We start from the raw sequence: 27,912 nt of genomic DNA on the forward strand, positions 1-27,912 counted from the left end.
ACTAAAGATAGAGCAAGTTCAGGTGACAAAATCCTGACATTTCCAACCATTCATCAATTAATTCATCAACTGAAGGTCTTGAATCAATTACTTCTTTGGAGAGTACAAGATGATAACTTAGAAAATTCTCATTCTCTCCACATTTTTAGCTAGAAGGCTTCTATAAACAGCAACTTTCACATATTAATCATGACTATTTGGTGCCCTGAAATAGAGTTTATACAGGAAACAGGATAAATCTTTAATTTATAAGTGGCCAATTAATTGAATTGTCAGTAATTTTTTGAAGAGTTTTCTATTGACATGAGAAAATGCTCACAGTATAATGTAGAGTGAGTGCAACAGGACAAAACTATATTCAATAAGACCTTTAGTCTTCTCTGCTTTGTGGGATTGTGGGTAGTTCTTATTTAAATGACACTTGCTATATTTTAAGTTTCTTATAATGAGGATGCAATACTTACACAATCTGTCCAAAAAAGTTGTAACTTTGTTGACCTATTTGATGGCTGGCTGGATTAAGGTGGGTTTTTTGTTTGTTTGTTTTTTGTTATTTATTTATTTTTTTAGATTCCCCATGTTAATAGTTGTTTGCAGCTGTCTTTCGTACATATTATAAAGGGGGATGGGAGCAGTAGCCAAGGAGAAGGCAGAGGTTCCACTGAGCCAGATCTTGAGTGTCAATGATCTAATACTTTCTTTTCTTTTCTTTTCTTTTCTTTTCTTTTCTTTTCTTTTCTTTTCTTTTCTTTTCTTTTCTTTTCTTTTCTTTTCTTTTCTTTTTTTCTTTTTTTTTTTTTTAGGTCTGATATCTTTCAAGAAGAAGTGACATTGGATAGGCTGGACTATAAAACTGCTGGCAAGAAGAAAACATTAGCGGTTGCTAATAAAATAGCATAAAATCCTACAATGAAAACTTGAAAAGAAAAAATGTGCCAGGTAAAAGGCTCCTCTTTGTGGTTGTTGATAAAGATATTTAGAGACATCGTATCAACCATAATCTCTCTAATGTTTTTATAACTCATGCTGGTATTCAGCTACTTGGGACTTGTCAAAACTCTATTCTGTTGCACATGGAATCAGTCAACATGCTCAAAAGAGTGCCGTTTACTGATGTGTGCCTTTTAAGTGTTCAAATCTTTGCACCAAAATGGATGCCACTTGATAGGAAAACAACTCAGTAAGGAATTTTTATGTGAGACCAATACCGATTGGAAAATATGGCTTCCTTTGATCCAGGTACCCAGATCTTCCCTGGAGCCACAGCTTATTTATGGAAGTTGAAGGCTAGCATTTTCATCTTTAGCATCTGATTGTCAGAACCAGCCTGGCATATAAAAATATCTGAACTCACATTTTACCCCCCGACAGGCTATTTGTTCTTTAGTACAGTTTTCATTTCCCTCGGGAGACATTCTCTTTGGCCATCTGAGCACTATTAGACTACAAAATGCCTCAAAGCATAAAATGATGTTTATTGAGATTGACAGTCTATGGGAAGCAGGCTTTCATGCTGGTTTGACTGAGACAAGTATCTCTCCCATGACAGTCACCCCATGCAATTATTTGGTCAGAGAGAGCCTTCATGCTGTTCACCAGTGTGGTGATCCCAGAAATGAAGCTCATGAAAGAATTTCTCATAATAGAGAAAGGTATTGATATTTCAACCGGCTACTATAAGCTGGATTTTTAACTATTGTGGCCATTTGTCTGTTTCCTTCCTGCGACTATCTCTCCTTTGTGCCACCCAAAGTATCCAGTTTCCCTTTGGAGAACCAGTGCTCCATACTTGCAGCCATGAAGTTTAGGGATGATTGAGTTCATCCTCCTGGGGATGGGCTCCCATAGCTTTCCAATAAATGTATTGCTTTCCTCTTACTATAGTTATTGATTTGAGAAGGAGCATGTAAATAAAGCACACCGATTCCACCCCACGTACTGGGAGAAGTTGTCTCCTTCTTCCATGGAAGCCACCAGAGGAGAGAAGTTTCTTTTGGCTGGAGAATAAAGTATGAGGGTATATGGCCTGGAACTTCTGCAGCTATTGTTGAAATATGAGGTGTAAGCCGTTCTGGGAACAAGGCCAACACACAGAGGAAGGCTGAGACACACAGGTAGATCCCTCACAACTTCATCGATTCTGGATCACACAGTAGCTGGAGCTCTGGATGTTTTAAGATAAGTGAGCCATTAAATGTGTCTATTTTTCTTCAGCGAAGTTGAATTGAGTTTCCTGTTGTTTCTAATCCAAGATTAAGAGCTAATGTACTATCTCTAATTTACCATATTTCTCTCACCATAAGCTTATTCAGCATTATTGTACTCATTTTAGTGCTGAAGACATCAATTCTCAGAGAAGGTGTCTCAGTGATAAAGCAGCTGGAGGATGAACTTAGGTGGCTTAAAGCCCATATTGTCAATCTCTGTGTCAGGATTTCTTAAAATACGGCTTAGGATCCCCTGAGCAGCATCCCCAAGACTCTTTCTAGGTATCTGAAAAGTCAAAACTATTTTCATAATAATACTAAGATAATATTTATCTTTTCTACTCTCATTCTCTTGTGAAGAGTACAGTGGAGTTTTCCAGAGGCATCTTGACTTGTGATAGCATCATTTCTCTGATGGCTAATGGAATATGTGCTTTTGTGTTCTAGTGTTTTCTGGAATTTTCTAAGGCAAGCTCTAGGAGTTCTCATTATCAGAATGTAAAGGAGTCTTGAGACTAAAAAGTTTGAGAACCAGTGCTCTAAGCCACACTGTATGGTTCAAAATGCTCAGCATTCTTAAAAACATTTTTCATCTAACATAGAAAGCATTTACAAATATTTTGTATAAAACACATGTCACCTCATTACCATCTCATGAGAAGTGGAAGAAGTCTTCCATTAGATTTTAGTGAGATTTTACCATTTTCCTTGGTGTATAATTATTTTTCCTATGAAATTCCAGAACTTTTTAGTTTTGGAGAATAGAAGCCCTTTCTGAACTTCTTAGGCTCTAATTTTAAACTACTGTCATGGTTGCAATAAAAATTTCAGTGCTTCAAAATGGAGGTGCATCAAAGTGGGTACATTAAGCCTTGGTATAGGCATTTTTTTTATGTAGAGATTTTAAAACAATAATAAAATCAGTGAAAAATATGTCTACTTTTTATTAGGACCATGCTCTGATGATGCTAAACATCAGTGATACAATACTTCTCTGACCACTTGTTTAAAATAAAAAATATCTACACCTGAACTGGTATCCTAGAGTTTGAAGTAGTATTGGAACTGTTGATTCCATCCCACCATGATCCCCCGACCTGGATATAAAATCACTTCCTTCAGTTCTTCCCTTAGGTAACTCAAAATAATGGCAATAATACTCAGTATTTCATAGCATTTCTGTCTTCACATTTAGACAGAAGACATTCTTTGTTCCTTACAGGCCTACCCTCCTCGAGGGGCCTTAAGACACCCTTGACGAGCTGACTCACTGTAGCCCAAACTTCAGTGGGAACTCCAGATCACAAGATATTCAGAATTGAAATGGATGCCAAGTATACAGGTACAAGTTCTAGAGAATGCTTTAGTGTTTTGCCTTTACCTCCTCTCCAGTCTCAAGTCAGATCCACTTCTCCCTCCCTTAGTACATTGGGAACACACTGTCCTTCTCTGTTTCTCCATGCATTGTGCTCTCCTACCTCAGGTCTTCACCCCTGACTCTCCTCCTGGCTAGCTGCTTCTCTTCCTCCAGGCATCAGTTTAAATAGCATTTCCTTATGGGCGCCTGGGTGGCTCAGTTGGTTAAGCATCTGACTCTTGATTTTGGTTCAGGTCACGATCTCGGCATCATGAGATAGAGCCCCATATGCTCAGAGCTCTGTGCTCAGTGGGGAGTCTGCTTGAGATTCTCTCTTTCCCTCATCCTCTGCCCCTCCCACCAGTTGTGTTCTCTAAATCATTTTTAAAAAGTAGCACTTCCCAGAGGCCCTCTCTGACCAACCCCTCTGAAGTATGATACCCTCATTTCATTATCTCTGCTATTTTTATCTCATAGCACCTACCACCATTTGTACTTGTGCTTGATTTTTGTTTATCTCTCCATTGGACGATACATTCCTATAAGATGTCCATTTAATTCTTCAGCCTCCCGGGCAGCCCCCGTGGAGCAGCGGTTTAGCACCGCCTGCAGCCCAGGGCGTGATGCTGGAGACCCTAGATCGAGTCCCACGTCAGGCTCTCTGTATGATGCCTGCTTCTCCCTCTGCCTGTGTCTCTGCCTCTCTCTCTGTGTCTCTATGAATAAATAAATAAAACCTTAAAAAAAAATTCTTCAGCCTCCCAGATCTACCAGCACTGCCCCTAGAACATAGTAGCTGCTTAATACTTATTTGGGGAGTAAACAAAAAAAAAATGAACGAATAGATGATCCACTCTTTAAAGAGTATAAAACTCCACCCAAAACCTTATGAGAAAGAGAAACATTATTATTATCTTCAAAAATAATCCCTAAAAAGAAAATCAGGGAAATTAGTGATTTGGTCCTATTAAGTCAAAAGACAACTGAATGAAAAGAAGCCAGTATTACATTGACTCCTTTGGCGAAGCTAACATAGGAGTTCATGCTGTTGATTCTGTTTATGAGGAGTTCAAAACCAGGAAGGACTACTACACAGTGAAAGAGTTAAAAGTGTGGTTAGATCTTGGGAAAGGCACAAGAGAATCCTCTACAGGTGTGGAAATGCTCCTTATCTTGATCTGGAGAGTGCTTACATAGGTGTAGGCATATATAAATATTCATCAAGCTGTACACTTAAAATTTGCACATACCACTGCACATATATTATACCTCAATTAATAAACAAAAAAACCAAAACCTTTAGCTAAGTTGAGAAAGAAAATCTGACCAAAAATGGTGCCAGAACTGAATTGATGCTGTAGCTTCCAATAGTACCAAGATGCAAATTGCTTTATCAAACTTCAACAAAAAAACATGTCATCATCTGGATCTCTGGTAGGAGGGTGTCAGTATATACATGACATAATTTAGATATACTTTGGGAAAAATATAAATTCACATGCACACATACATACACACCTTATGTGTATATATACCATATATGTATGTGTGTGATGATATAGATACACATGTATACATATGTATATTTTCTTTTGCATATATTTTTTCTTTTTTTAATAAATTTATTTTTTATTGGTTTTCAATTTACCAACATACAGAATAACACCCAGTGCTCATCCCGTCAAGTGCCCCCCTCAGTGCCCGTCACCCATTCACCCCCACCCCCCACCCTCCTCCCCTTCCACCACCCCTAGTTCATTTCCCAGAGTTAGGAGTCTTTATGTTCTGTCTCCCTTTCTGATACTTCCCACACATTTCTTCTCCCTTCCCTTATATTCCCTTTCACTATTATTTATATTCCCCAAATGAATGAGAACATACAATGTTTGTCCTTCTCCGATTGACTTACTTCACTCAGCATAATACCCTCCAGTTCCATCCACATTGAAGCAAATGGTGGGTATTTGTCGTTTCTAATGGCTGAGGAATATTCCATTGTATACATAAACCACATCTTCTTTATCCATTAATCTTTTGATGGACACCAAGGCTCCTTCCACAGTTTGGCTATTGTGGACATTGCTGCTAGAAACATTGGGGTGCAGGTGTCCCGGCGTTTCATTGCATCTGTATCTTTGGGGCAAATCCCCAACAGTGCAATTGCTGGGTCGTAGGGCAGGTCTATTTTTAAATCTTTGAGGAACCTCCACACAGTTTTCCAGAGTGGCTGCACCAGTTCACATCCCCACCAACAGTGTAAGAGGGTTCCCTTTTCTCCACATCCTCTCCAACATTCAAAAACTGGAAAGAACTCAAATACAAAAGCTAACCTTACACATAAAGGAGCTACAGAAAAAACAGCAAATAGATCCTACACCCAGCAGAAGAAGAGAGTTAATTAAGATTCGAGCAGAACTCAACGAAATCGAGACCAGAAGAACTGTGGAACAGATCAACAGAACCAGGAGTTGGTTCATTGAAAGAATTAATAAGATAGATAAACCATTAGCCAGCCTTATTAAAAGAAGAGAGAGAAGACTCAAATTAATAAAATCATGAATGAGAAAGGAGAGATCACTACCAACACTAAGGAAATACAAACGATTTTAAAAACATATTATGAACAGCTATACACCAATAAATTAGGCAATCTAGAAGAAATGGATGCATTCCTGGAAAGCCACAAACTACCAAAACTGGAACAGGAAGAAATAGAAAACCTTAACAGGCCAATAACCAGGGAGGAAATTGAAGAAGTCATCAAAAACCTCCCAAGACACAAAAGTCCAGGGCCAGATGGCTTCCCAGGAGAATTCTATCAAACGTTTAAAGAAGAAACCATACCTGTTCTCCTAAAGCTGTTTGGAAAGATAGAAAGAGATGGAGTACTTCCAAATTCGTTCTATGAGGCCAGCATCACCTTAATTCCAAAACCAGACAAAGACCCAACCAAAAAGGAGAATTACAGACCAATATCCCTGATGAACATGGATGCAAAAATTCTCAACAAGATACTAGCCAATAGGATCCAACAGTACATTAAGAAAATTATTCACCATGACCAAGTAGGGTTTATCCCCGGGACACAAGGCTGGTTCAACACTTGTAAAACAGTCAATGTGATTCATCATATCAGCAAGAGAAAAACCAAGAACCATATGATCCTCTCATTAGATGCGTATGTATGTTTAGCACACACACATACATACCTAGGAACATTTTTAGGAACATACAGAGTCAAACCAAGATATAGTGGCCAAAGAGAACTCTGCTATGAAATAATTTAGTGTTCACTCTTGAAATCATTTTCTTTGTCAAAGGGCAGGAGTAGATGTCATAACTTTGAGCTTGTATTGTTTCCGAAAAAAAGAAACAATACAATTCACTGGCATACTCAATTGCTTCCAAAGGAGGCTTGCCTCTGACAGACAAGTGGCTCACAAATTCATCTATTTACATGGAAATTATGTTGCACTTAATTTTTTGCAGGGCCAAAGCTATAAATAGAAAACAGGTCATTGTATCATGACAATAAATTATTATTATTTATGCACATCGAAGATGAGAGAGTGACTTGCCTTCATAAATTACCTTTGCTCCGTGATTCATTGAATTCTTCCCAACTCATGAATAATAAGTTCCCTAATTTCCTACAAAGAATTGGAGAAATGAAGACAAATTGAGGGTGGGAGGAGCCTGGAGAGAAATTATTGAATTAGGAATTTACATTTTTACATAGCAAGTGTATGGAGAATGTTCCATGGCAGTCTGTACTAAATCGATGCTGCATAATTTGAAAAACAGCAGCCTGATGCTTCTTTATTCCCCTTGACAAGTGTAAATGCTGTTATTCTAACAATGGAACTGAATACTTTTTTGAGACTGCTTGTTACATTTAAAAAGCCTCCTCTACCAAGCTCATATGTTAGTAGCATGTGCAATCCGATCAGCTTTTGTACAATCCCAGCAAAATCCTGCTTTGCCTGTCACAGGCTCTGTTTGCTCCCGATTTTCCAAATAAGCACTTAAAAATGGTGTTTTCATTATAATCCTGAAATGTTCAAATAAAACTGGACTTTGTCAAATACAGCGTTCACCAATAGAAAAAGTCTGTGAATAAGAATAGTCCATGAGTTTATTATAGACCATCATGGGGAGAAGAAAGAAATGTTGACCATTTTTCTTTAACTACATACCAATAAATTCTTTAAAATGTGAGGTGCTAGAGTCATCCTTTGTCTCCTCTAGAGAATGAGAAATACAGAAGATAAGCATTTAGAGAAGAGGAATGAGTAACACTATTATAAAATAATCTTACCATTTTATGATGTCAATAAATTCTCACAGTGTCATGATCATTTCTAATTTTATAGAAGGGCTGCAGTGCGATAAAATACAAAACAAGAATGAGGTTTCTTTCACTTTAAAGGTACTATTGGATCCATTATAGACAGAATTTTATTTTTTCCCAACAAAAGGAAAACAACAAATGTAGTGAAACTGTGACTCTTGTTTATTTTTTTTAAAGGATTTTTCTGCTTTCATCTTTGCATTTCAGTCTCTACTAACATGACATTCATCATCATTTGGGTAAGTGCTCAGTTAAAGTTTTCCCTTGTGGCTTCATATTTAGAATAACATCTGATCAGCAGACTTGGATTCACATTCACACAACTTCTCATTTGAATATATGTGAAGATGTGGTGCAAGGTGAAAAATTAGAGCAATAACCCAAACTAAAGTTGATGGTCAATCTAAGCCAATACCTTATATAAATCCCCACTTACTTAGTAATGCCTTGTTAATAGTCTGTGAAAGACTTTTATCTGTCAGACCTCTCCAAAATACCAGACCAGACTTTTTAGTGAACTAAGCTATGTCCCCTTGCTCTACCCTACAGGTGTTCTTTTTGGAAGCAGACATATTCGTAGTATTTCTTCCATTCATTCAGCTCCCTCTCTACCCCAGCAAGGTCTCTCTTTTTCAGATTGAATAAGAGACCAAAGCTCCCAGAAATGGAATGGACAGGAAGCTGAGAGGAATGACAAGAGAAGACATAGGAAATGCCCCCCTTGTACTAGCTGAGAATTGTAGCTTTTCATTTATTTCATGAAACACTTGATAGTGATATTAGGCTAAAATCAAATCAGGCCACCGGAGATGAATTTGATACAGACATTGAGAATGGAGCTGGAAGGTGTACACATGAATTTATTTTCCCAGGTTGTATCTTTGTCCTTTATCAAAGCTGTTTGGACAAAATAAGAGCCTCTATTAAGACACTCATATGTTGGGGCACCTTGCTGGCTCAGTGGGGAGAGCAAATGACTCTTGATCTCAGAGTTCAAGCCCCACATTGGGTGTAGAGCTTACTTAAAAGTAAAATCTTAAAAAAAAAAGACACTCATGTTTATAGCATTTACAACTAGGAGGACAAATATGATTCAGTAGCAATCCTTACACCCTAAGGATTACCAAAATCAGACGGACTCTGTCATTTTTCTAGACAAAAACAAAACAAACCCTAGACATTTATGAAAAATATGTCAGAAAAGGGAAAGGCACTGTTAACATGAAAATTCAGAAGAACTAGCCTCTGAAAATGACTTACCACAAAAACAGGGTGAAAAAATGAGAACATCAATGTCCTTAATTGAACCATAGGAAAGGCTGCCGCAAGGAAGTCATACTGAAATAAAAATAAAACGGAATACAATGAAAAATGAGATGAATGGGCTAAGAAGGGATAATGAGAAAATCAAAATTGCAATGGCAGGATGAAAAACTTCAGTGAGGATCAAAATGGAGACAGATAGTCACTGTGGAAAATTAAATCAGTGTGGTGGAAGATGGAGGAAAGATACTTTTCCATTCTCAGAAGCAAAGAACAAAGACGGTAAGACAATCCAGTCGGTCTGGAATGGGGATTATACTTAATCATTAGCAGGTACTTCTGAGGAAAGAGCCAGACTATTTTGAACAGAAGCAATCCTGAATAGGGATGCCTGGGTGGCTCAGTCAGTTGAGGGTCCGACTCTCGGTTTAGGCTCAGGTAATGATCTCAGAATCATGAGATCGAACCCTGAGTTGGGGTCTGTGCTGGGCCTAGAGCCAACTTAAAATTATCACTCTCCCTTTCCTTCTGTACCCCCCTTACCCTGACCCACTCTCTCCCTCTCTTAAAAACATTTTTTAAAAAAGCAATCCTGAATTAATTTAATTAATCTATAGCTGAAACAAAACAACCAATACTAAACCCCATGTAAACAGCTCTGAAAGGGGTTTAAACCACTGTAAATTAATCAGTGAAAATTTATCATATCCCAGAAGGCTTTTTGCTTTGCAAGAATAAATATACACATCCTCAGAGGGCCTATGAAGATAGTGTGGCAAGATGGGAGTTGGGATGGGGAGAGCCATGTATAGGCAACAAAAATGGAATTTAACATCAGATATCTCTTAGCAGGAAATATGAATGTCTGTAGTAGTTTATGGGGAAATATTTTAATACAAAATTGGCCCTGAAGAAGTAACTTATATATTTATTAATAATTTCTTCAAATTGTCTTTGTGGCCAGAGAAATTTGTAGGTGAATTGCTATTTTACAGAAGTGTTCAGCCTTCCCCTGAAGGCAGGAGTTGAGTTGAGGAACAGGATGAAGAAGAGAAAGCCTCTGACTTTTTGAAGACTTCAACCAACGAAAGACAACATTGCAAGCTGCAAAATAAAATACGTGTGTTTATTTGGGGTCTTAGGTATGGCAATACAGGAGGCACAGATTCCTCTGAAATCAAAAGTGTGCTCTGGGGAAACAAAAGGAGGTTAGAGATTTTAAAGAGGAAAGAAGAAATTCATATAAGTTATTTTGAACGAATTGTGACTGGTACTGGTTTTGCTACAGTTAAGTGGTTGATTGCTAGGGTTGGATAGAAAGTTCATTTATGTTCATTCTCACTGATAGTAGATGTCTTGGCTTTTAGCTGGGTTCAGAAAAAATTCCGAGAATTTGAGGCAGAACATAGGCATAAACTTCACCTCCACAGTATCTTCCTGAGTCCATTTAAAATAACCCTCTTAGCAATGCTTACTCCATTTTATTCTGTATTGTCAAAGAGCATAACCATTATTTGCCTAACAGTTCTGTGATGATTAATTTTAGGTGTCAACTTGAATAGGGTGAGGGATGCCCAGACAGCTGGTAAAACATTATTTCTGGGTGTGTTTGTAAGGGTGGCTCAGGGAGAAATTAACATTTGAATAATTGTACGGAGTCAAGATGGCCCTCCCAAATGTGAGTGGGTATCATCCAAACTGTTGAGGGCCCAAATGGAACAAAAAAGTGCAGAACAAAAATATTCAGAAATGGTGAATTCTCTCTTCCAGAGCTAAGACATCCATCGTCTCTTGGACTGGCACAATGGTGCTCCTGGTTCCCACCCAATGAGACTTTGGCTGAATTATACCACTGGCTTTTCTGGTTCTTTGGCTTGCAAAGGGACTTCTTGGCCTCCATAATTGCATGAGACTATTGCTATAATACACCTCATCTTCTCTATACCTGCGGATCCTATTTGCTCTGTGTTTCTAAAGAACTCGGAATCATACAAGTTCAATAGCCTGTTTGGTAAAGAATTCTCTCTTTTGCATTAGACACAAGCCAAAGCATGGTCTCTGCTGCCTCCATGTTTTTGGTACAAAGACCTGAGACTTTCTATTTTCACACTCTTTAATTTTTGAAACAAGGTTTTGGATAATTGGTTGTTTTTTTCCTTAACTATTTTACAGAAGATAACAGTGAAGCCTTCTGACCTAGGCTTTTCTACATAAAATTTTAATTCACTAATTTGATTTCTTTATATAGGTCTATTCAGGTTTTCTATTTCTTCTCACGTCAGTTATGATCACCTGTATCTTTCTAACAGTTCACTTGGTTAGTAACTAAAGGCTTACCAATTTTGTTGATCTTTCTAAAATCCAAAACTTTGGTTTCATTTAATTATTTTCTTTTTAGTTTCTTAAGATGGAAGCTTCTATTATTGATTCAACACTTACTTATCTGCTCTATTATAAATATTTGATGCTATAAATTTGTAAGTTTTGCTTTATCTGTACACAATATTTGATATTTTATACTTTTATTTTCATTCAGCAAAAAAGATTTTCTACTTTCTCATGGGTTATTTAGAAATATATTGTTTAATTTTTAAATATTTGGAGATTACTCAAATTTCTTTCAATCGTTGAGTTCTAATGTATTTGTTTTGTAGTCAGAGAATATACTTTGAATGATTTCTAACATTTAAAATTTATTGAGACTATCTTGGTACTTAGCATATGATCTATACTAGAGAATATTTCCTGTGCACTCGAAAAGAATGTGTATTTTATTGTCACTGGGTGGAGTATTCTGTAAATGTCAGTTAGGTCAAGTGCTTGAAAGTGTTCAGATCTTCAGTATTCCTGCTAACAAGATCTTCTTTCTTATTCTATTAATTATGTACAGTGGCATATTGAAATCTCCAACTATAATTTTCGAATTTTTGGTTTCTCCTTTCAATTCTGTCAGTTTTTGCTTCACATATTTTGGGTCTCCTGTCAGGTACATATACATTTATAATTGTAATACCTTCATGATATATTGACTGTTTTATCATTATTAAATCTCTCTTTTTATCTCTAGCAATATTTCTTGTCTTAAAGTCTATTTTGTCTGATATTAATCTTGTCACTCCAGCTCTCTTATGGTTACTATTTGCATTCAGTGTTACAATTATTGCTATATTCAATTCTATATTAAGAAATTAAGAGTAGAAAAAGGAAAAGTACATCCAGATAGTCTATTATATTTACCATTTCTTGTGCTCTTTTTTCCTTCTCAAGGATCTAAGTTACTGCCTGAAGACATTTCCATGCAGCCTAGAGTACTGCCTTTAGCATGTCTTGTAAGGCATGCCTTTGGCAATGAATTTTCTCTGCCTTGGTGTCCCTGAGCTTGTTTCTGTTTTGCCTTCCAGAATAATTTTGGTGGATGTAAAATTCTTAGCTGATAATCATTTCCTTTTAGCAATTTGAGGCCTTCTGGCCTCCATCATTCATGATAAGTAGTTAACAGTTAGTTGGATTGTTTGACTCTATGAAATGAGTCCTTTTACGTTGCTTTCAAAACCTTTTCTTTGGGGACGCCTGGGTGGCTCAGCAGTTGATTGTCGGCCTTCAGCTCAGGGCATGATTCTGGAGTCCTGGGATAGAGTCCCACATTGGGGTCCCCACAGAGAGCCTGCTTCTCCCTCTGCCTGTGTCTCTGCCTCTCTCTCTATGTCTCTCATTAATAAATAAATAAAATCTTTAAAAAAAAACCTTTTCTTTGTCTTTTAATAATTTGCTAATGGTGTGTCTAGAAGAGAATTCTCATGTTTATCTACTTAGAGTTATTGAAACTCTTGGATCTGTAGATGAATACTATTCACCAAATCTGGAAAGTTTTAAGCCATTATTTCTTCAAATGTTTTTTTTCTGCTCCTTTTTCCTTCTCCTCATACTGAGGTGCCCATTTTACATGTGTTAATCCATTTGATGTTGTTGCATAAGCCCCTGAGGCTTTCATTTTCTTCAGTCTTTTTACTCTCTGTCTTCCAGATTTAATCTGTACTCTTGATTTATATGCAAGTTCACTATTCTTTCTTCTGCCATCTCAGTTCTGCTAGTGTGTTCATCTGGTAAGTTTTTCATTAGGATTATTGTATTTTTTTTAAAGATTTTATTTATTTATTCATGAGAGACAGAGGCAGAGACACAGGCAGAGGGAGAAGTAGGCTCCATGCAGGGAGCCCGACCTGGGACATGGGACTTGATCCTGGGTCTCCAGGATCACACTCTGGGCCAAAGGCAGTGCTAAACTGCTGAGCCACCTGGATTGCCTGTGGATTATTGTATTTTTCAACTTTAAAATATCCACTTGTTTCTTTTGTTTGTTTGTTTCCAAGTAGACTTTACACCCAAAGTGGGACTCAAACTCAGGACCCGGAGATCAAGAGTCACATTCTCTACTCAACAGAGCCAGCCAGGCACCCCTCCACTTGTTTCTTTTCAATAGATTATGTTCCTTTGCTGATATTCCCTATTGTTGAGCCATGGTCATCACATTTTCCTTTGTTCTTTAAACATGGCTTTTATCAATTATTTGAATATACTTTTAATAGATCATTTCTGTTAATCCAATACCTAGACCCATAAAGAGACAGTTTCTATTGACTATTTTTTCCTCTTGAATATGAGTCATCCTCTCCTGTTTTCCTAGCTCTCCTAATTTTTAGTTAACAACTGGATATTTTAGATAATTCATTATAGAAACACTAGATTATAATTTCCCTTTTTTTGTGACGGTGGTTTTTATTTGTTTCTGTTTGTTTGTTGCTATTTTAAGTAACTTACCTATACTTAATCTATAGAATTAGATTGTCACCCTGCAGTATGCAGCCTCTGCTTTTTTCTTTATTTTCATTTTTTAGCTATGTCTACATAGCCTACTGGTCAACCAATGATTTGTCAATGGTTGTGCGTAAATCTTCAGCTCAGGAGCCTCCACCTTCTGCTGGTGGATCTATGTTTGGTTTGAGGAATGCATTCAAAATTTAAGCAGTTTTCAATTCTTCCCTAGCATTTACTTTCCATGAACTCTCTCAATTCTCCATTGTGTATGAGTGTAGGCTCCCAGACAGCCAGGGATCTGTGGAATGGTTATTAAGCCTTCCAATGACTAGCTTATGTGCCTATTAAAGTTCTTGATAGTTCTTCAGTCTGTCACTCCCCCCCGTAGGGACTAAAATCTCAGGCTCAGAGAGCTGTAGCCCTTTCCCATTCACCCCAGTTGCAAATTTTTCATTCTCTGCTCTAAATCAAGTTAGCCTCCTCCTCCTGCAACAAGGCTGCTAGTTTTCGTGGTCAGTCCCATCTGATAGAACTGGTGTGCTGACCAATTTGGGGTGGGGTGTGGGAGTAGCCACAGGCAAGAAAGCCACAGACTCCTACTGTTCTTACCCAAAGATCAGCAGTTTTTCATGAATATGTGCTTTTCAATTTGTTGTTTCCTTTTGGTCTATTTCCAGAACCCTGAAATGACTGTTTTTGACAATTTCATCTCGTTTCATAGTTTCTTTTGTTGTTGTTTTTGAAAGAGGATTTATCAACCCCCTTACCCTCTCAGAGCCAGAATCTACACCACCTCCATCTCCATATGTGTTCTGTTTTTTGCTTCCAGGCTACTCTAAGTATAGCATTGTCGGAGCAAGTTCTAAGTCACAAACAGTGATTTCTAGGGCAGATTTTTTTTTTGCTTAGTCAGATTCTTACTTGAAAACATCTTATTATTTCTTGTTGATTCTCAAGTGAGTGTTGTATAACCCATATGAGATCTGCATCTTCTCCAGCCCTTTCTTCCTTCCCCTGCACAAGCAAAAGTCTGCTATCTCCAATACAGAAAAGAATGATAGAACATTGATGGGAGCTTCTTAGGCAAGATTATATGGAAGATATATATATATTTTAAATCACACACCACTCAGCAAAAAACCATAGTGAATCCTCTTTCACTAGTCATTTCTATTCTCATCAAATTCCTATTTTTGGAGATTCAGAGGGACATTCTGTCCTCACCTTGACTCTAAATAGTGCTGAGGTCTGTTACTACTCTTCTCAAGGTTCTCTCTATCCATCCCCAACATACACCAGATCCAATTTCCTCCTTGTAATTGTGCAGACTAGCTTCCCTTTTCCTTGTGAAAACTGGACTCAAATTCTAACCCTAGATTCCAAGGGCTTGCAATTTGTTTCATCCAAGCATCTTTTAATTACTATTGGATCTCTCTAGAGATATTTTGTATCACAAGATCAGGAGATAAAAATGTCTTCAAATATTAAGCTCTTTTTATAATCATATTCTACAACCTTACACTTGGGAGATAGTCCAACTTCTTACTTTGTTTAGGAGCTCAAGGTCATTTGACTTGAACTCTTTCATCTACCTGTCAGCTTGTGACTAACACCTCTTCCTTATACTTCCTTTGGGTCCCAAAGGAAGGAGAGTAGGTCTCTACATCAATGTTTAGAGTCCCCACTGAAGTACTGGTTAATGTCATTTTGGTTTCATTTAACTTACTGTACCTCCACATAGTTTAGGCAAAGATTGATTCATCCAAGAAAGCTAAAACAAACAAACAAAAAAACCAAGTCAAGACCTAGTAAGGATGTTGGTAGTAGAGCATGTGGTTCTTTCCTGTGGGATGGTGCCATAAAATGATAGTACCAAACTCCTTTCAAAAAGAAGTCTCTGCTCAAGTTTCAAAAACTCAGAAGGTGTAATCTGATTGGTTAGATTGTTTCAGAGGCCCCCTCCGTGAACCAATCACAGTGGAGTGAGGTGAGATTGGGATCTGACTGGAAGAAACGGGAGCAGGATAGATGAGAGTAGTACTACAGTAGGAATGGACCTAGAGAGTATTGTGCTAAGTGAAATAAGCCAGGCAGAGAAAGACACATTCCATATAATTCCACTTATATGTGGAATCTAAAACACAAAACAAATGAACAAACAAAAACAGATACAGATTCTAAAAACAGAGAACAAACTGGTGGTTGCGCGAGAGGAGGAAAGTGGAGGGATGGGTAAAACAGAAAGGATTAAGAGGTACAAACTCCTAGTTATAAATAAGTCATGTGGATGAAAAGTATGGCATAGAGTCAATGATATTAAAATAACATCATGTGATGACATATAGTAATTACACTTATTATGGTGAGTGTTGCACAATATACAGAATTGTTGAATTGCTATGTTAGGCACCTGAAGCTTATATAACATTGTATATCCACTATATTTCAATAATAAAAGTTAAAAAAATAGAGTAGAACCACAGTGATACTGACAAACTCTTCCCTCCTGACTTTTCCTCAACTGTCGACCATTTGTTTATCTGGTCATTAGTGTCTCTCTTTCAGTTGGTTATTTCTATCTGCCTTCAAATGAGCACAGATATCCCCTCGCTTGAAAGAGAATTTTTCTAACTTTGTAATCTTCGCTTCTCATCTTATTTTTTTTCCTTGCATTCATCAAAAATCTCTCTTAAACCATCCATCTGGGTTCTCAGGCAGCTGTCTTCTCTCTGAAGAGATCTTGCTTATATTGTTCCTCTTCACCTTCTTTGCTCTCTCAAACCCTGTCTGTTTACCAGAAAGCCTTCCCTGCCTCCCTACTGACTCAAATAAAAAACGTGTAAAATACCATTTGATTTCAGCAACACTATTGAATACATCACATACTGTTTACTTGAGTTTTATTGATTTTATAGCTTTTTGATTTTACTTATTTGCTTTTCCTTTTAAGTATGCTCCACATCCAGCATGGAGCAAGTCAACCCTGGGAGTCTGAGAGAACACTTTTTTTTTTTTTTTTTTTAACAAAGATCTTAAGTTTCAAGAAACATAAGTCTACAATCTCAATTTATTGCTTAATCATAGTATTTCCTGGTAGGGATTTGAACCTCACCTTGTGATAGTTCCGACAAAAGTACTATAAATTCTTCAAAGGTAGGGAAAATGAAATCGGTATTTCTTTGTATATCTACCTCCAAATACCCAGTAACATCTCAAAACTAGATTTTATTGAGTGAACACATGGAAGCTTTGATCCTGAAGAGTCGTTATGAAATTTTGTTACAGGTAAGAACTATCTTTAATTGAATGCTGACTTTTATTCAGTACCAGGAATTGTACTAGTGATTTAGAGCACCTCAGTTTTCCTAATAAATTATTAGAATAGGATCTAATTAAGATAACCATTTTACAGGTGAGAAAGCTGAGGCTTAGAGAGATTAAATGAATTGCCTAAGGTCATATACTTAGTAAATACTAGAGCTGAAGATTGCAAAGGAAATGATTGTTAAAGAACTAAAAGCTTACAATATAATTTTCTTACAGTATAATTTTCATGATAATTTAAAACTCTTTCTTTGGTAACCTTTACATGTAATTCAGTCCTTACTCTGTAAAAATATTGATAGATTTGTTTCTTTTTCTCACTGAATATTTGAAAAATGATATAAAATTAGTCAGTATTTATATAGTCATGGGTGCATTTCCCCTTAATACATCTGTACTGTTACTACCAGCATTGAGTAATTTATACTCACTTAGTCAAACAATTTTGTTTAACTTTGCACTTGATAAGAGGATATTTTAATATTGCAGACTGCATTTTGTAATATAGGAAATGCCATGCCAACACATCATTAATAGCACATTTTTGCCCATTGACTTTCCATCTAGGACAAGGAAATATGTGTTGTGGTGAGTACTGTACAGAGAATCAATGTTGCTAATATTTCAACCAGGGACTACTATATAAAACACTATAAACAAAATCTTAGTATAAATGGAATAGGCTTGTCTCAGCTCACTCTTTGCCTGATAATTGCTACATATATTAATTTTTTGGCAATTATACATTATAAAAAAATCATTCCCAAGACTTTAACTCCAGGACTTTAACTCTTCATGACTTTGTTTCACATTCTTGACAGCACAGATTATCTAATTGGAAGAAGAGAGGACTGTGTGGTTAGTGTACATTAACACATAGCTTGGTCATGGCTGGGTTTTCCACTCCTATGGTTACAGTCAAACATATGGCCAAGATCACTGTGCCCCATCAATTATGCTTCTCTTGCAAATTTTTGAAGAGAAAGGCCTAAGAGTTAGAGTGGGCCTTATTCTAAGGAATAAATATTTAAAGAGAGGGATTAACTTTCCATATTATAAGGAAAATAATCCAAAATTCTTATGGTCTAGAAGTATGTATTTACACTAGACCAGGCTGGGTAGCACCATTTGCCTCTCCTTGATAATCTGTGTAAAAAATGCTGTTTCCTCTGCCTGAAGAGCTCTCCGGTTCCCCTTCCTGCCTCCTGTTATCCCTACTGTTTCCTCAGATCTTAAGTGAAGGGTTACTTCCTCAGAGATGCCCTCCCCAGCTAAGTCAGAAGCCCTAACATAGACTTTCATTGCAACCTAAACTCTTACTTGGTAGCACTTGTGAGTAGAATTAGAGATTTCTTTTGAGAGCAGGTACTTTGTCTGACAGACAAAAGAGAAGATGTCTTCTCAACTCTACCTGGAGAGGAAGAGAAAGAAAGGGAAAGAGACACATAGAGGGGGGAAAAAAGGAAGAAAAGTATGATATTGTTTGCAGGGGGGAGCAAACACAGATGATGGGCCTCCGAGAGAAAAGGAAGAAAGCAGGGCTGCTAGGGATCCTACACATTTACCAAATTTTGGGTAGCCCAGCCTACATTTCCTGCTTATGACAGAGTCTGCTGCTGCTTACCAGTACCTATATTCTCCTCTTACTCCTGGGCACCAGTGAACCTGGGTTTCTCAGCCTCCCTTGCTCTTAAGTCATGCCATGTGATCAAGTCCCAGCCAATGGAATACAGACAGAATGGAGGCCTGCTTCCAGATGTGCCTCCCTAATTCTCTAGTGGACTCTTCCAGGCCTTCTCTTTCCGTTGCTCATTGACTGGCCAGTGATCAGAATTCAGCAGAGGATGTGACACCTTGTGGAGCTTTTAGCCAGAAGGAGCCCAAGTCCCTGAATCAATTTGTGGAAGGCCATCTAATGAAGACCAAACTGATCTGTAAAATGAGTGAAAAACAAACTTTTACTTTGTTAGATCATTGAAGATTTAATGTTTTTAGCAGCTAACTTTAATTTCCATGAGACATCTTAATATTTTCATATAAAATACCTTTCTTGGTTTATATTAGTTTGAAGCATATTTTTTTAAGATTTTAAATTTTATTTATTCAGAGACACACACAGAGAGAGAAGGCAGAGACACAGGTAGAGGGAGAAACTCCACGCAGGGAGCCTGATGTGGGACTCGATCCCAGGTCTCCAGGATCACACCCTGGGCTGCAGACAGCACTAAACCGCTGCACCACCAGGGCTGCCCTGAAGCATATTTTAATTACTACCAGCTAGCAAAAATTTACTGGTGAAGTATTTTTAAATCTTTTAATTATATATTACCAATATAGCTTTATATTTACTACCAATATATAGCCTTACTATATAATATATGTAATTATACATAGATTATCATATATGTATATGATATCAATTATACATATATTATCATAATTCTGTATGATATCTATGTAGATATATGGATACAGATTTACAGATGTAAATAGAGAAATATTCCTGTTACATATTACTCTGGGAAAGCAAATTCAGAACCAGCAATAGTAACACAGCAAGAGTCAAACATAAAATCTATTACCTATTATTATGTAACTAAAAGAAGTCAAAAAGCCAAATTAGATGACCAGTGAAACAGTTTGCAAATACTTATTAAGCTATTATATGTGTGTGTGTGTGTGTGTGTGTGTGTGTGTGTATTTTTCCCAATACACAGCTAGGTTAGGAATCATTGTTCCACAAGGATATACACTGAACCACTGGCAGTGTTTACTGCTGGGGAAGCCTGGAAAAGAAGAATGTTTGACCATCTTCTAATATTATATGTTTCTAAACAGTTGTTCCAAAAAGAATGTTTTTAAAATTAAATTTTTCCTTAGGTAATATATACATGTGATAGAAAATTGAAGATACCGAAGGGTGTGTACTAAGAAACAAGCCTCTCTGAACTCTGTCTATAGGGGATGCACTTCACTTTCAGACCTCGATCTCAAAGTAAGCCACTATTACCAGCTAGATTTATAGGTGTATAAATATGTGTATATATAAATATAAGAAATATAATAGCTTAAAGTATATTTCTATATCATATATAAATTAATACATATACATATAATATATATACTGTAAGCTATTATTTTCATGTTTAATGTAGATTTATATTATATTTTATGCATGTATATTTCCATGCAAACATAGAAAAAGGTTGATTTTGAAACGAGGTAAAGCAGGAATGACTTTAAGTTCATTTATGTATTGAATTGTAAATCATTCTAATTAGTCTAGTCTGATTAGTACAGGATTTATATCACAGCGGATCTCTTAGCTTGCATTCATTCTATTTTGAAATATCCCAACTTAATTTCAACTCTGATGATACCAATTAAAGAGACCTTTTCCATCTTCTCCCTTACCTCCTTCCAGGCATCTTTTGTGCTTCCAAACCCTGCCGATTCCTCTGTGGGTGTGCGAGCACGTATGTGTGTGCGTGCGTGTGCGCAGCGTGTGCCCAAGTGGCCTCTGTGGGAAGTGACCCCAGGGAGCAGGCGTGAGAGACAGATGAGGAGTGCCACAGAGAAGGTGGGGCAGAGGATGGAAAGCCACCGCTCCGTGTGACCACGCAGGGTCCTCTGGGACCTCCCAAGCAGCCTTATGAAATGCATCTCAAAACCGTCTGCCAAGGGGAACAAAAGGGGGACGTGTTTCTCCAGAGGCACCCATCACTCATTGTGTACCATTCACTTTTAGATTTGCTTCTTAATGGTCCTGAGGCAAAACTGTCTGGTTGCACAGATGTTAATTATTCGAGACTACTCTTAATTAGTTGTGTGAGTTATTCATTCTGGAACCATGACAAAAAAACCTCAGCCGCTTTGGTCCCTAAAGACATAACCCCAGGAGCTTTCTAGGAGTTGGGTTTATGACCCCTCCCCCGTGTCTCTCTCCCTTCTTGAACCAGAACATTTCAGCTCACAGAGGCCACCCCCCATGGGGACCTTTAAAATTAAATGCTCAAGATGTACATGATTTTTAAAAGCCCCTTGCACATACATCCAAGCTAAAAGCTTCAGTGTTGCTGCCCAGTGAAATTATTTAGCCTCAGATCAAATGGCATTGAGGAGGACGTGGTCTTCTCTGACTGTGAGCTGACCATTCATTTTCCTTTGACTTGCAATTTCCCTTGCTCCGGTGATTTGCACATTGCGCCGTGCAGTGTATTAAGCGTGTTGGCTGCCTTCACGATCATCTAAATAATTAAAGCTTTATTGAGGAGAGCACTATACAGATTAGTGCATTAAATACTAATCTGCTTGTTCATTACAGTCTCCTACACACACAAAATTGCGAGGTGGGTATGCCCGGGCTCATATTAAATTACCCGTTCCTCCTAGAATACTCATCTGGACAAAGATGGTTGCATAGATGGTCATTTGGTAAGAGATTATTGGAAGACATTGCTGCTCTGTGAATCTGGGATCCCGCTTTTCCTGAACAGAACAATTGATAGCAACGAAGCTTCCTTCACACTGAAGACCAGCTCCAGGCAGGAAGAAATGAAGCACTCCAGGTAATAAAATATATGCAAGAGAATAATGACTTCCGCTGGAGTTACACCAGGAGGGGCAATAGACTGGTGCTCACTTTAAAGAACTTCAGAACAGCATTCTTCTTATGAGCATGGTATGATTGCTAGATCGGCATGGGTACAAAGAGAACATGATCTATTATAATCACAGTTTAGACTCTGCTTTATAAAATCCAGTGGATTGTTAAAAAGAAAGAGATAGATTTTTATATACCACCATGGAAGGATATCTATGGTCTGGTAAAAGAGAAAACAAAAGCCACAGTAACAGGCATAATATAATCCCATTTTTATAAAAGCAAATTATTTAATACTTTATATAGAGTGTACCTATGTTTATGATTAGATCAAATGTCTGGAGGATAACACCCCAGCTATTTTGGTGTTTCCTTTGGGAGAAGCAATTGATATTAGGGGAGGGGAGGAGATGCTTGTATTTGTTGTACTAGACCAAATTTAAAAAAATAAATTAGGGACAAACATTGATAAAAATTAGCTGAAGAATTTTATTATTGTAAAACGCTGTTGTTACACTTAGAGTCCTAAAACATTTTGGCAGCAAAGGCATTGTAGAGAAAATTGATTTAGATTTCATAGTTTTCAGAAAAATCTTAGAGTATTAAAATGTGGACTTAAAGAAAAGCATGTTTTTCTAGAAATCTAGTTTATTTTCCCCACCTCTCCCAGAAATATTCCATGTAGATATAATATATAAAATATATTATATATATATTCCATTTTGACTCTCTTTGGAGTCAAAGAGAATGACGTTGAAATCCCACCTGCCCCGTTTATCAACTGTGTGACTCAGAGCAACACACTCAATCTTATCAAGCCTCTGTTGTCTTACCTGTAAAATGGAAGGATAACAAAACAAAACAATTTTTTTTTAATTCGCAAAAATTAAGATTCTGTATATAAAGGGCTTAGCCTACTGGCTGATGTAAAATAGTCATACAATAAATGTTAGCCATTCGTAGGTATTGTAGAATATATTATTGTCCAGAATAACCTGTCTATCTTCCGAGAGAAATTTATGTATCTCGAACCTGTTGAACTCAAGAGTGGCCAAATGACTTGTTTCTGCCCATGAATCATGGATAGAACTATGGCTTCCAAGAAGACACATTAAGAGCCAGCTCCTGATTTTTTTCTTTTGTCTCTCCTGCAACAACAATGTGTCAGATAGAAGCTGTTCCAAGAGTCTGAATCTTGGAGTGAAGACAAACATGGAACACACACAGCCAATCAACAATAGCTCTGATGTGTAGCATGAATGAGAAATCAACTTTGAAGTCAGTGAGGTTTTGGATTATTTGTTACTGCAGCTACACCTATCTTCCCTGACTGATACACATACCTTCCCTCTTGGCTAAAACTTTCTGGGTAGGTTTTCTGTTTTTGTTTTCTTGTTTCTTTTTTTCCTATTTACAGTTAGAGTTCTTAGTTGTAAACATCAGAAATATCTCTAGTTAGTTTAAGCTGAGCTGTAGTTTACTGAATAATTTTAGATGGTTCACTACATGTATGGGTGGCCCGTCATAAAGCTGGGTCTACTTAGCCAAGAACAATAACCGGACGATTTTATATGCCAGCTTCAACAGAGACAACACAGCTGATGTGTTTGGCCATCGGCTTTATCGTGTGCACTGCCTGTGTTTGACCCTTAACTGAAACCCTTTCACTTGACCCTCTACCATTCCTGTGTTGGCAGCTGGAAGTGTCTGCAACCACCGCACCAGAATAGAGTCTCCCAGGTGCTTTCATCTGATTGGCAAAGCCTACATCATAGCCTGCATCTAGATACAAGGAAGGCTGGGAAAGTGTATTCCCAGCTTCTACTTGAGGGAGATGCAAACTCGGAAAGTAGACTGACTGTTCCTCAAACACAGAAAAAATGTTCAAATGTTAGGGATGACAAAAAGCAATAAACAAATATGCAAAACAAAGTTCTATTAAGAAATGCACAGCTTGCTGTGGTATAGAACTGCGTGGTTTAACGCAGGAAACCACTAGCCACGTGTGACTATTTACATTCAATTTAAGTGAAATGAAAAATTCAGTTCCTCCACCTCACGGATACATTTCAAGTTGTCCATTGCCACGTGTGGCTAGTGGCTAATGTATTGGAAAGCATGGTTATAGAACATTTCCATCATTGCAGAAAATGCATTTGCACAGTGCTGATACAGAGAATGGAGCTTGATGTTGTTTTGAACTAATCAGCATTGTAGAGAGATGGCTGCTGGCACAGCGAGGGGAGGACTAGTGAGGGCTTAGGGCCAGTTTCCACTGACAGCCCCACCCCTTTGTGGCATTAGGCAGGTCTTTTAGCCTTTCGGAGACTTGGTTTTCCCATCTGTCAATCAGGGGCATGATAATTGTCATGGAATCAGTACCCCCAGGCAGTGCCCAAACAAGACTCCTGTAATTGGCCTCCTGCTGACACTTGTACTGGGGAAGTTTTTAGATCACAGGGCCAGGTAGTGATGAGGAATGGGTCAGGAGTGGATTTCTACTCTACAGATGAACACTTAAGGATTGTAACCTTGGCCCCTTTTCTCTTTCAAGGGGGTATCTTCTTGTCCCATTTCCCCCGCAGAGCCGAATTCACCATTATTTTGGTAAGTGTGAAGGAATTTTCCAGCTAGCAGTGCAGTGTGGATAAGGATAATTATCAATCACCATCTCATGTGGTGCAGGTAAAGGTTTCACATCTTGGTGATGTTTAGCTTTTGCCTCACCGCCATTGGAAAAAAAGTGGATGCCTGCAGCTTTCAGCCCTGTTTTTCTTTGCTGATTCATCCAAACTTCTGCCTAAGGCTATGTATGGTCTTCTTTTTCTTATCCTCCTTTTCCAGCCCTAGAGGCCAAGAGGCCAAGACTTTTTTGCCTCAGACTATCAGTTAGCAATAAGACTCTAGGTAAAAACCAAAAACCAAAAACCAAAAAACTAGGTAAAAACAAGAGCCAGTTCTTTCATTCTGAATCCATTCACGTCTTTCCATCTTCACTGCCACCACTTCCTGGTCCAAGCCACTATCATCTCTCATTAGATCACCTGCTAGGTTGCATCATTGATTAATGAATTAAATAAAATTGTTAATAAGGGTTTATTTTATATCTGTGTGAGAATCACAATTTTAACTTTTTTGAAAAAAATTATTTTATTTTTTTAAAATTATTTTTATACTACATTCCAGCTACTTAGATATTTCTATACTCCATAAAAGTTTGTTCTTCACCCAGCAGCCAAAATGGTCTTTATCAAGTGGATAAACAGAGCATGCCCCTCCTTGGCTTTAAAACCCTTTCATAGTCTCCTGTTCCTCTTAAAGTCTAAACTCACTACTTGGTCCACGGGCGATGCAGGATCTGAGTTCTGACTACTTCTATTTCATCTCCTATTATGATTCCTCTCAGTCTGACTATAGGAGAAGCTTCATACTTCCATGGAAAGCTATATGTTAAAAAAAAGGAAAGCTAAAAAAAAAAAAAAAAAGGAAAGCTTTATGTTATCTAGACTTTAAAGAACATTCCTCCAGGATATTTGATTCTGATTCTGATTAAGCTATTTTCACAACTCCGTATTTTGACAATGCAAAATAATTCTTGTCTCTAGACATGCAAATCTGTTCTGTCCGGTAGAAGTTCAACTGCCTTCCTTCCCCACCTGTGGAAGAAGCTAGTTTTTGCCTCCCTTTTCACATTCATTTCAATATTCCTTTGCTCCACATAAATACTTGGTGTTGTGACTTCTTTGAACCATCAATAATGTCTGTCAGGTTCCCTCACTGATTAGTAAATTAAATAAAATCTCTACCAAATGTTTATTTTATACCTGTATAGTCATGCTTTTATCCTTTTTGGGAAATTATCATTGAACACTCTGTTCCAGCCACTTGGGTCTCCTTTTTTTTCAACTACTCCAGTTTATTCACATCTTGGAATCTCTGTACTTGTTCTCTTCATTCCCAGATTCCTTGCTCTAAGATTTTCCCATCACTGACTTGTTTTTATTCAGGAATCAGCTCAAATGTCACCTCCTCAGAGAGATCTTCCCTTGTCGCTCCCATTCCTCATTACCACCACTTCCTCCCTGGTGTCTTCTGAGCAAAGTTGAAGCTAAAGGGGTAGGACCATTGGGACCTGTCAGCAGAATTCTGTTGGGCATATGTTTCCAAACCTTCTCCACACACCCAAAGTGAGGCCACCACTGTCCACTCTTCCCAGGTAATATCTGCAATTTTTTCTTGCCTCAAGTTCCTACCTTTTATCCTTCTACTGGTTGCCACTTCTTAGCTCAGCCTCTTCCATGGACACTTTACCAAAAAGACACATTACTTAGTAGTTAAAAGCAAGGGCTCTGAGATCAAATGAAATCCGGATTTGATCCCAGCTGTGCCACTTACTCTCCATGTGAGCTTAGAGAAATGTTTTAAATTCTCTAAGCTTTAGTCTTCTTATCCAAAAGAGGACATTACTGATAACTCCAGGATTTTTGTGGAGATCCAACTAGATAATGCAAGTGAAGAATTTAGCCAATAAGTAGCATACAGTAAGTGCTCAGTAAATTAGGATTGTTGGCTTCACTTTATTCTACCTTGATTCTTGAATACTTCACTCCTGCTTCATCTTCTCTCTGGCAACATTACAAGGAAATTACATGAGAGGTCATAGAAAGTAGGCTTTTGAACTTGAAGTGTCAAAGTGTTTTCTGTCCTTTCGGTCAATAACATATATTGTCCCTTCCTGGGGAGATGCTGATGGGGGGTAAGTGGGACATTTCTCTCTCTCTTTCCATGGAGTGTCCCTAGGACAATAGGGTTGACACTGTCTTCCTTGGAAATTCTTCTGAGGCCTTCTATTCCTAGGCTTCTTAAGAACTAAGGCAGCATTACTATGGGGCAGTGGGTAAGATAGAATGGAGCTCATTTTAGTTCAGTAGAAAATATTTGTGTAAGTAAAAGGACATTGACAAATGAGATGGGAAGAAGTTTGATGAAAGACAGAGGAGTTTAGCATTTGGAAAATGGCTTGATGGGGTGGGGGGAACTGACATCAATTTTCATTTCAAAGTGAAGGATGGAATTAAATATGCTGTAAGGCCATCCTTTGCTCCCTAGCCAGCATATTGACTAGCAATGGTTGTGCTCCTAGAAAAGAAAACGTATGGTCACGTTCCCACTCAGAAAAACCTGATGGCCAAGGCAAATAAACGTGAACCTTATGTCTGCAAGTAATATATGAGGGCTGCTAGTTTCCATTCTTGCCATGCTTATGATTCTCAGATATAATATGAATTCTGCAAGCCTGTGTTTTTGCTCATGAGTGCCAAATTCAGGTGAGTATTCTCTCTTATTTCTCATTATTTCTCATTCACGGCATTTTCTCCTTTAAGATTCTTCACAGAAAAGGTTATGGAATGCATATCTGTGTTTCAGTTGCTGGCAAATGAGGACCAAATCTATCTACTAAGGAACTGGATTTAACAGTTATTTCTGTTCCAATAAATAAGTGGAACATATAAAATGATTTATATCACACACTCATATTTATTTTCACCCTTTCATGCAAGGAATACAATTTTTTAAATGATGGGAATTGGGAGAGTGCAGCAGATCACAGAGATAAGAGAGCAGAAGATACCATTGAACCCAAGGTGATCACCTTCCACAATTAGAGGCATACATGGCACATACCTGGCACTGATACACTGAAAAGAAAAGATAGTCACGCACGTCGGTTCCTTCATTTCTCTCTGAACCACCATGATCCTGAACCACACTTCTTGGAACAAACCCTGGATTGTTTACAGTGGAATTCTTGCCCTGGTGGTGGTCCCTAGGATAAATCATACATTGTCTGCACCTCTATTTTTTTTTTTAATCTACAAAACAAGAGGGAGAATGAAATCATCTCCTCGTTTGTTGCAGCCCTAATGCCCGTTCTGTATGCTGGCTATACTTTGCTTTCTTAGGTAGGGAAAAAAAAAAGGATTTCACTAAC

The 27,912-nt window shown here is 37.8% G+C and overlaps 1 long non-coding RNA gene across 1 annotated transcript in view; it reads left to right on the forward strand.

Moving 5' to 3' along the window:
* Positions 1 to 809: 809 nt before the first annotated feature.
* LOC119864578 overlaps positions 810 to 27,912 on the forward strand; it is a 42,964-nt gene continuing 15,861 nt past the window's right edge. The window contains exons 1-7 of the long non-coding RNA XR_005374427.1: positions 810 to 939; positions 3,430 to 3,549; positions 8,093 to 8,154; positions 9,341 to 9,460; positions 10,143 to 10,320; positions 20,198 to 20,312; positions 21,710 to 21,885. This is a non-coding gene — a long non-coding RNA (uncharacterized LOC119864578). The remainder of the gene's footprint in view (positions 940 to 3,429; positions 3,550 to 8,092; positions 8,155 to 9,340; positions 9,461 to 10,142; positions 10,321 to 20,197; positions 20,313 to 21,709; positions 21,886 to 27,912) is intronic.

Source organism: Canis lupus, chromosome 20 (genome assembly GCF_011100685.1).
Source record: "Canis lupus familiaris isolate Mischka breed German Shepherd chromosome 20, alternate assembly UU_Cfam_GSD_1.0, whole genome shotgun sequence".
Lineage (NCBI taxonomy): Eukaryota > Metazoa > Chordata > Mammalia > Carnivora > Canidae > Canis > Canis lupus.